Source organism: Quercus suber, unplaced genomic scaffold, assembly GCF_002906115.3.
Source record: "Quercus suber isolate HL8 unplaced genomic scaffold, Cork oak 2.0 scaffold_39, whole genome shotgun sequence".
Lineage (NCBI taxonomy): Eukaryota > Viridiplantae > Streptophyta > Magnoliopsida > Fagales > Fagaceae > Quercus > Quercus suber.
The window spans coordinates 816,211-826,163 of record NW_027069504.1 but is presented as its reverse complement, the minus strand read 5'-3'; the positions used below and the strand labels follow the sequence as shown (position 1 = coordinate 826,163).

The 9,953-nt window shown below is 31.0% G+C and overlaps 1 long non-coding RNA gene across 4 annotated transcripts; it reads right to left on the bottom strand.

Moving 5' to 3' along the window:
• Positions 1 to 3,689: 3,689 nt before the first annotated feature.
• On the bottom strand, positions 3,690 to 8,832 carry LOC112012408 (uncharacterized). Of its 4 annotated transcripts, none has more exons than XR_010628062.1 (4): positions 7,861 to 8,832; positions 6,709 to 6,812; positions 4,760 to 4,955; positions 3,690 to 4,268 (listed from the first exon to the last, which is right to left on the bottom strand). It is a non-coding gene; the product is annotated as an uncharacterized LOC112012408 (long non-coding RNA). The 4 variants fall into 4 exon arrangements; XR_010628063.1 differs by having other exon boundaries at positions 7,912 to 8,831; XR_010628064.1 differs by lacking the exon at positions 6,709 to 6,812 and having other exon boundaries at positions 7,861 to 8,304.
• Between the last annotated feature and the right edge of the window lie 1,121 nt (positions 8,833 to 9,953).

The window sequence follows — 9,953 nt, the reverse complement described above, 5'->3', positions numbered from 1 at the left end:
CTCCCTCTCTCTCTCTCTCTAAATTTTTTGGTAGATTTTTTTTATTTTTCTTGCATCTCTACTTTAGGTTGATAATTTTTTATATTCTTTAAAACTCTATTTTGGGTTAGTGCAATTTATTTTTTTATTTATTTTTTAAATTGTTGTTGTTGTTGTTGTTGTTGTTGTTGTTTTTTTTTTTTTTTTTTTTTTTAATTTTTTATTCTCTTTTATTGTTAAATGTTACCCTATTGCGTTCTAAATAATTAAATATAGCATATAAAAATATAATATTATTCTATTATATAGCATGATTTGGATAATTTATTATTTATTCTGTTACATAACACGATTTTTTATAGTGTTCAATTTAGATGTTAAACTATGAGACTTTACTAATTTTTGTTTATTTTCTAATCCTTTTGTGGTGGACAAAGTACTCTATAATGCCATTTATTTAAAGAAAAGAAGAGGTTAGCCAAATGAAAATAATCAGATAGGTGACAAATTTTAACTTTTGCAATTTTATTTTAATTATTATTATTTTATAACAATGCATGTATAGAAATTTAATTCTTAGATTTTGCTAATAATTGTTTACTTGATAATATGTTTTGGGTGGCCGAAATTATAATTTCTACAAAGAAAATAACCTTAATAGCTTATCAAAAACAAAATTCTATCCTAATATTGGTTCAATTAATCATTGTTAAGTTTTATTAATTTTTTTAAGTTTAAGTTTTTTTTGGTGTTTTGGATTGTTTATATATTACATTTATGATTTTTTCTATAATAAATAAAAATATAATTACGAAATACATTACTCATTATTAGTTTAGTTTAAATTGTAAAAAAAAAAAAAAATTAATAAAACCACCATAAAAATAATTACCACGCGCAACGCGCGGGTTCGCGGCTAGTTTTTATAATAGTTGAGTTTATAGTTTTTTATTTGTTTTTATCTACATTCGCCGTTAATATCATTAATCATAAACTACATAACTTCAAGCCTTCAACACAAGATAAAAACAAATAAAATCATAGACTACATAACTTCAAGCCTTTGACTCAAGATAGCTTACAACACAAGGAGGTATATGGTGTATTAGATAAGTATCTACTCTCTCGCATAGGGGTGAGGAAGTAGGGGTGGGTCTTCCTCTTAAGTGGTTCAACCCTATGTGAGTTGAGTTTGTAGTATTTTATTTGTTTTTATCTACATTTGCCATTAACATCATTAATCATAAACTACATAACTTCAAGCCTTCAACACAAGATAAAAACAAAAAAAATTATAGACTACATAACTTCAAGCCTTTGACACAAGATAGCTTACAACACAAGGAGGTATATGGTGTATTAGATAAGTATCTATTCTCTCACATAGGGGTGAGGAAGTAGGGGTGGGTCTTCCTCTTAAGTGGTTCACCCCTATGTGAGTGAGTGGTTACATGTACATAATGCACAATGGATATTGATCCAAATGACAATTACCTACTTAATACACAATAGATATGGATCCATATGAATCATAGTTCTTGCGTGTTTGGGAAATATTCAAGAGGTTTCAAATCCAACTACCCTTAACTTCCTTGTTGGCCCCATGGCATCGTTTTTTTTTTCTTTTTTTTTTAAATTAATTTTTAAATAAACGACAATTAAAAAAAAAAATGATTATTCTCTGTAATTCCAATTTGAAGAATTTTGCTCAAGCGATTTTAGCAGATGGTAGAATTTATAGATGAAAAACTCGGTCAATAATTTAATTCCTCATGTGGTGGCTAATCTGAGCCAATTTAGTTATTTGAAATGATTTTCCAACACAATGTTACATCAATATTAGCAAGTCCCACAGCAAGAGCTCGTTTGCCATCTAAACTCTCACTTTATCATCAATGGCAACTCTTACTGATTCTAGCAAACCGTTTTAAATTAATAAACCAAGTAAATCATCTTATCAATAATTAAAAAGTGAAGAAAAGAAATCATATGTAGAATAATTTATTTTTTTTTAAAAGAAGAAAATAAAAGAAAAAGAAGGAATCACCAAAAAAAAAAAAAAACCCGTAAGGTTCAGTTTATTATTATTATTATTTTGCTTGGAAAATTCATACCTTTGAGAAATTACAAAGTTTTAAAGTTGGGAATTGGAGGGAAAATTACAAAGACCAAAATAAGATAAGATTAATATAGGAAATCATAACCTCCAGCTACACAGAAATTAATTATTTATCTGAAAAATTTTAAAGTGTTACACTGCTGGTTTTTATATTAGAGGCTACAATGTTCAAATTTGAAAAATTATGCTCATAACAAGCGCATTACAGTTTTTTTTTTTGGTTGAGAACAAGCACATTACAGTTTAAGATAGAATTTACGATGGACGTATAGCGTAGGAAGAAGGATCAAAAATTGTTGGAAACAATTTAGGACTTTGAAAGAAGTATTCAGTTTTTACTGGTAAATTTATGGCCGAACTGAAATGGGATTGCTATTTTGAGACCTTAAATTTCGCTATTTTTCTGGCATGGGTTCAAATCACCAATATTTAGTGTGTGTGATACATAAAATGTCATCCGTCCTTTTACCAATCCAACAGTTACCTATATTACTATTTCTATACTACTATTTAAGGGGCTGCCCCTGTTTGGACTGGATTTCTTTTTTCCAAAATACCCCTACACCTGGACAAAATTGGAGGACAATCAAGTAAAATTATATTTTTAACTTTTAAACAACCCACTACAAAATAACTTCACATCCACTAAACCACTACTACTAAAATTCAAATTTGCTACAAACACTCCCATCAAGATCCGGCAACCAACTATCCTCTTCTTCTTCTTCTTCTTTTTTCTTTTTATTTTTATTTTTTAAAATCTCTTTTGCAGGATCTCTTCTTTTTTTTCCATCTCCTACACGTTAAGTTGCTTTTTTAAAAAAGCCTTCTTTTTATGGGGAAAAAACCCCTTATTCTTATCCCCTTTTTTTTTTTTTTTTTAAAAGAAGAAAATAAAAGAAAAAGAAGGAATCACCAAAAAAAAAAAAAAAAACCCGTCAGGTTCAGTTTATTATTATTATTATTTTGCTTGGAAAATTCATACCTTTGAGAAATTACAAAGTTTTAAAGTTGGGAATTGGAGGGAAAATTACAAAGACCAAAATAAGATAATCCAGCTACACGGAAATTAATTATTTATCTGAAAAATTTTAAAGTGTTACACTGCTGGTTTTTATATTAGAGGCTACAATGTTCAAATTTGAAAAATTATGCTCATAACAAGCGCATTACAGTTTTTTTTTTTTTGGTTGAGAACAAGCACATTACAGTTTAAGATAGAGTTTACGATGGATGTATAGCGTAGGAAGAAGGATAAAAAATTGTTGGAAACAATTTAGGACTTTGAAAGAAGTATTCAATTTTTACTGGTAAATTTATGGCCGAACTGAAATGGGGTTTGCTATTTTGAGACCTTAAATTTCGCTATTTTGCTGGCATGGGTTCAAATCACCAATTTTTAGTGTGCGTGATACATAAAATGTCATCCGTTCTTTTACCAATCCAACAGTTATTAAACTAATGAATGTCAAAAATAAACCTCTCTCCAACCCCAAGTTACCAACACATGGTGCAACTACTCTCTTAATCTTAGGAGGAGGAGGGAAAGAGATTTTTTTTTTTTTTTTTTATAATAAAAAAAGAAAGAAAATGAATTTGTTAAAATAATAATTTATATGGAGCCAACCATCGCACTTCTGTTACCATGCATGTCCAAAATGAATGATTATAGAAATAAACATCCACCCCGAATACATGTTCTATTACACAATATTACGTAGAGACAATTACTATTACAAAGCAAAGAAACAGCAGGAATAAAATGAACAAGGTGTACTGTACATAGTCAACAGTATGCAACAATATACAAAATGAAGTGCAGAAGCATCAAGCAAGAGCTTAACAACCTCAGTTGAAATAGCAAAGTCCACAACAGCAACAACTAGTTTCCAGTATATATTTAACACAACCTCGCTTCCAAACATGGTAGCAGTCATGAGGGCTGTCTTCTCTTCAAACCCCATCATCTTTGAACCCAATTCTCCTCCCATAACACAAGCTTGCCTCACCAATATCATGACATTCTTTTCTCCACATCACTGTTGAAACCAATTAAATCATCGAATTCTGATAATTCAAGAAAAATTGATAAGATTTTTGCAAACTGCTTGTTTGTCAAATTCACTGCCCATGATGAAACCTTGTTTCAAAAGGTTTCTGCGCGTAATCACTGCACATAGAAATCACACTCTTCTCAGACATTCACACAGTCTCTCTCTACAAAGATTGAACCAAGTATAATATTCACAAATGCTATTACTGTCTACTAAAAAAAAAGAGCAAGTGCAAATTAGAAACAAAAGATGCACTCATGTTATTTTTAGATTAATTTCCTTAGGTGAGAACAGATGATTTTTTTGATTTAAAAAAAAAAAGATTTATGGAAATAAGTCCTACTTATTAATTGAGACAAAGGCAATACCTAACTACGAACTCAAATGGAAACACAAAAATTTTACTCTTATACAATTATCTGTATCTATATCATGCAAGTGCATTCTGTAGCTAAATTGAAGTACTTTCTCCCCACTGGAGAAAAAGATGGAAAGATCTCTAATACACACCACTCATTTGTGTTAATTATAAAGCCAACCAAGAAGAAAGAATTGAATGCATTGCCAGATCATCAATTGAGTAGGGAAAATTGTAATTCATGCTTACATGTTTGTAACATAATGTGCATATCTTGCACTTGAATGCATAGGAAGGAACTCCCATCCATTTATAGAATCTGCCCATGTATAAGCAGCTTCATGCTGGTGATGTTTATATTTCTTCTTCAATTTCTTGGACACAAAATCCATGCCGGTAGCTCCAGCAGATTTTGCTGTAATTTCTTATGCAAAGCTAAAATTACCTACAATAATAAGAGATACCTGTATTAGAGTTAAGATTTTTAATCGAAGACCAAAGCTCAAGTTGATCTCAAAATGGAGGACATTAGAGCATGAGAATAAATACTGGTGATGAAATAAGAACATATGATAATGAACAAATCTAGGGACATGAGTCTAAATAGACATAACAGCCCAAAGCATCGGAACATAATTACCAAATCATTACAACATAATGTCTAGAGTGATATAACAAGCCACAGCATAAGAACATATTTGAACAAATGCAGAGACAAAAGTGAAGGACCATTATTCAGGAATCTAGACGCACTACAACTACCCCACACACACACACACACATGTATATGTCTTTGCTCAGCCGAACTTTAGCCAGAACCAGCTACTCCTCAAGCCCAATCTCAAATTTAAAATCCTTAACACTTCTGATTATTATGGTAGAATAAAGCCAGATGCCGTTTAATACCAACTCACATTCTTTTCTTCTAAAACTATAATCACTGTTATGAGATCCAAATTCATTGGGCAAGGCCTATAAATCTTTAACGCAACACAAAATCAAGAAGAAATCTTAAAATTTAGAACTCTAAGGATGATAGGAAAGGAGTCACCTTTGGATGGAACCTAGAAGACAGTATAACCATGATTTTGTCATATATATACTCCTTTGTTCATTACTTTTATAATTTCAACTCTTTGAACCAAGCTACGATTGTAAGCTATAAAAGCTTGATTTTCCCCATGCTTCAATAGCTGGCTTGTTGCACAATTACAAAGCCCTAAAGTTTTGAAAAAGCACCGACTCTGATGGATAGGTTCATTCCCTCCAAACGCTAGGTGAGCAATTTTTACTAATTGTCCTCTGTTTCCTGCTGGCACCCTTTCAAATTTTTTTTTTTTTGAGTGTTCCAAAATATTTATGCATATCAAATATGAAATTGTAAATAAATTGTCCAAAACATCAGCAGAAAAATAAACACTATGCAGATGTTATCGCCATTTATGTAAGCAAGATATGGACAATTAAGAGTTTTTAGTGGTTGCACCCAACTGACAATAAGATTCTTGCAATTATTTTGTAGTCAAAACTCCAAAAAGGCCTTCTTGTAATTCCAAGGCAATATTCTCTCTCTCTCTCTCTTCCTCTTCTTCCGTGTTATCCTTTTTGCATTTGTTCTACAATGTTTCTAAGCACATTTAGCTATTCCTTACGCCTAATCTCAACCTTTAAATGCTTAAACCTAATCATTATTGCAGTAAGATTCCTGATGTCATTAATGACCAACTCGCAATCTCTTCTTCAAACAGTACAATCAAGTTAATGATACCCCAAAATCATAGGAAAAAGTCTGTGGATTCGTAGTGCAACACCTAAGCAAGAAGAAATAAGCAAGTTTAGAACACTAAACAGTGGTTCTAGCAAACTGAAGGTGTCAAATGCTATAGTGTAATCCTAATGATGCTAAAGCTTATCAAGATAGTGCCATGCCAACTGGTGCAAAATATGCCATTGAACTCAAGTGGAAAATAAGAAAGAATAACACAGGAAAGGAGCAGGTTTGTATGTGAGCTAATTCTCCCCCCTTCTATAAATTAATAAGTAATGCTTTATTACAATAATAAAAAACTTCATGTCTTCATCAAATATACTGTAAACCATAATAATTTTGGCAAACACAGAAGTACTCAAATTATGAACATATGCTTAGCCAAAGAGAGGACGAAAAAAAAACCCAACTTGGAGAAGAAAAACCACACCAGTGCTATTTTTTTTTTTTTTTCTCTTCATCGTCATCCATGTATGAAATGGATCCGTTGTCTGGAAGAATCTGACGTACCAACTTGTCAGATGTCAAAAATAGCTGCAAACATACCACATACAAATCTAATATTAACTTAAAATGGAACACAAGAAGTAAAAAAAATTCCAAGATCACTCAATGACGAACACCTTGATTGGTTGTTCCTCATCGACCATCAATTTACCTCATCTTATATTTAGAACACATGATTTCTCTCACTAATTGGGTTGACCTCCATAACTTTTTGTGGTATTCATAGTTGTTGAAAAAGATTGCTATGACAGGAAAATATTACCAACTTGTAAAAAAAAAAAACCGAGGACAGAACAACACAATAAAATGGACACTATAAATTCTTTCCTTTCTTTTCCTTCCCAATGGATTGATTGTATCCTTCCACTCCTTTAATATAAAACTCACAAACTCAGTAATGTAAGTAGTCTGATCAATGGCACGTTCCCCTGTAAGGAGGAAAAAGCTGAAGCTTTCTCCAATGCTCTAGTTAATCAACGGAAACCAATTTCAAAATTCTAGAGGAAAAGGGAAATATCACCACCTTCAATTTGAACCAGAGTTGGATTTTTTTTTTCCTGGGTTCTGAATAACTTCTTCTAGAGAACATTGGAGAAAGAAAGTTTTGGTGTTCATTTTTAACTTGCAAAAATTTTTTCCCAAGGCAAAATTTTTTTCCACAAGGGGCACTCCAGATTTCATGACACTGATGGACATAAAAACAAGAAGTTCATAGAAAACAAGGGACTTGTTTACGATCTAATTAAAGCAGGTAACACATTTCTTTAGTACCATTTGTTTTCCCCTAACTGCAAGCTATTGTTATATTCATTGCTTTTATGAGGCATTCAATTATAAAATTTTTTAATCAGAAAAATGAATTCCTGTACTTGTGAATAAAAGGCTCCAAAATTATATTATTTTTAATTTATTTTTTCAACAGATATAAAACATCTAATCGTCTAAGGAGGCATTATGATTTAATGATATGCTAACTATCCTTAAGAGGTCAAGACTACATCAAAGACAAAAAAAAATCCATGTTATGTAAGTGCCACATTCCAAACAAGACTTATTAATTAATTCAACCAGATACCTTCATTGCCTTGGGTGCATTGGTCACCACTAATGGCATGCAGTGAGATACCTGGTGTTTCTTGCTCATCTGTTTGCTCTAAATCCATAATGACTTCTCCATCTTATTCTACAATACATGGCACGATCACAGTGATTTCCCTCTTGCCGTCCTCTTCCCTCTGAGTGCTTCCTAGAAGCAGCATATTGCGCTTCTCCATCCTTTCCTGTGGAAGAGAGTGCCGCAAGCTTAAATCTCTGTGATTCTCTCAAGCATTTATTGCTGACTTAGTCATGAGAGAACTGACATTTTGTTAAACTACACTCTTTTGTCCATCCTCACACTCTAATACCACTTTGGTACATATAGGACTGCGTCCTTGCCAGTGTTGGCTGGCTTTGGATAGATTACAAAGATTAAAATAAGAAAAGATAAGGTTAATTTGAGAAAATCCTGACCTCCAATACTCAAAAACTAATTATTTATTTATCTGACAATTATTAAAGAGTTACACAACTGGTTTTTATATTAGAAAAAAGTTAGGACCGTTTGAAAGAAGTTAAAGTTTTTGCCTGGTAAATTTTTAGCCGAACTGAAATAGGGTTGCTATTTTGATTCCTTAAACTTTGCTATTTTGGCAGCCATGGGTTCATATCACCAATTCTTATTGTCCATGATACATAAGATGCCACATGTTCGTCTATGAATCCACCAGTTATTAAACTAACTAGCCGCGGACCCGCGCGTTGCGCGTGATAATTATTTTTATGGTGGTTTTATTAATTTTTATTTTTTACAATTTAAACTAATCTAATAATGAGTAATGCATTTCGTAATTATATTTTTATTTATTATAGGAACAATCATATATGTAACATAGGAACAATCTAAAACACCAAAAAAATGTAAACTAAAAAAAATTAATAAAACTTAACAATGATTAATTGAACCAATATTAGGATAAAATTTTGTTTTTGATAATCTATTAAAGTTATTTTCTTTGTAGAAATTATAATTTTGGCCACCCAAAACATATTATCAAATAAACAATTATTGTATATATACAAATTTTAACTTTTGCAATTTGTCACCTATCTGATTATTTTCGTTTGGCTAACCTTTGCTTTTCTTTAAATGAATGGCATTATAGAGTACTTCTAATACAACTATTAAAACTACTTTGTCCACCACAAAGGATTAGAAAATAAACAAAAATTAGTAAAGTCTCATAGTTTAACATCCTAATTGAGCATTATAAAAAATCATGCTATGTAACAAAATAAATACCAAATTATCCAAATCATGTTATGCAATAGAATAATATTATATTTTTATACGCTATATTTAATTCTTTAGATCGCAATAGGATAACATTTAACAATCAAAGAGAATAAAAAACAACAACAATTTAAAAAACAAAACTAAATCGCATTAACCCAAAATAGAGTTTTAAAGAATATAAAAAATTATCAACCTAAAGTAGAGATGTAATAAAAAAAAAAAAATCCACCAAAAAATTTAGAGAGAGAGAGAGAGAGAGAGAGTACCATTTTTTTTGTGAGGAAAAACTATGCATAGAATAGAAGAGATAGTGACAAATTTATAGTAAGAGGGTGTGAATAAGAAGAGACAAAAATAAAAGAAGATGAAGGGAAAGAGGAAGAATGATATTAATGTAGAGGGTAGTGGGGAGATGAAAAGGTAAGGGAGTGAGAAAGATTGAAGAAGTAGTGGGGAGATGAAATGGTAAGGGAGAGAGAAAGGTTGAAGAAATGTAAATATTAAAAACATAAATGTTAAAACAATTATAAGAAAATTGAAAAAAAAAAAAAAAAAAACCTAAAGCTTGAAAGGCTTCAACATTTTATTTTATTTTTCCTTTAAACTAAAAAGGCTTACACAAAATCCTAAATCTGAACTGAAAAGGTTTTGGGTTGGACTTGATAGTGGAACTAAATAAATAAGAGGTGGGCTAGATTAATTATACAGATTTATTATAGGGTGATAGTGGAAGTAAATAAATAAGTAATGAGCTGGATTTATTATAAAGTGATAGTGGAAGTAAATAAATAAGTAGTGGACTGTATTTATAATGTTGAAAATTGTAAAAATCA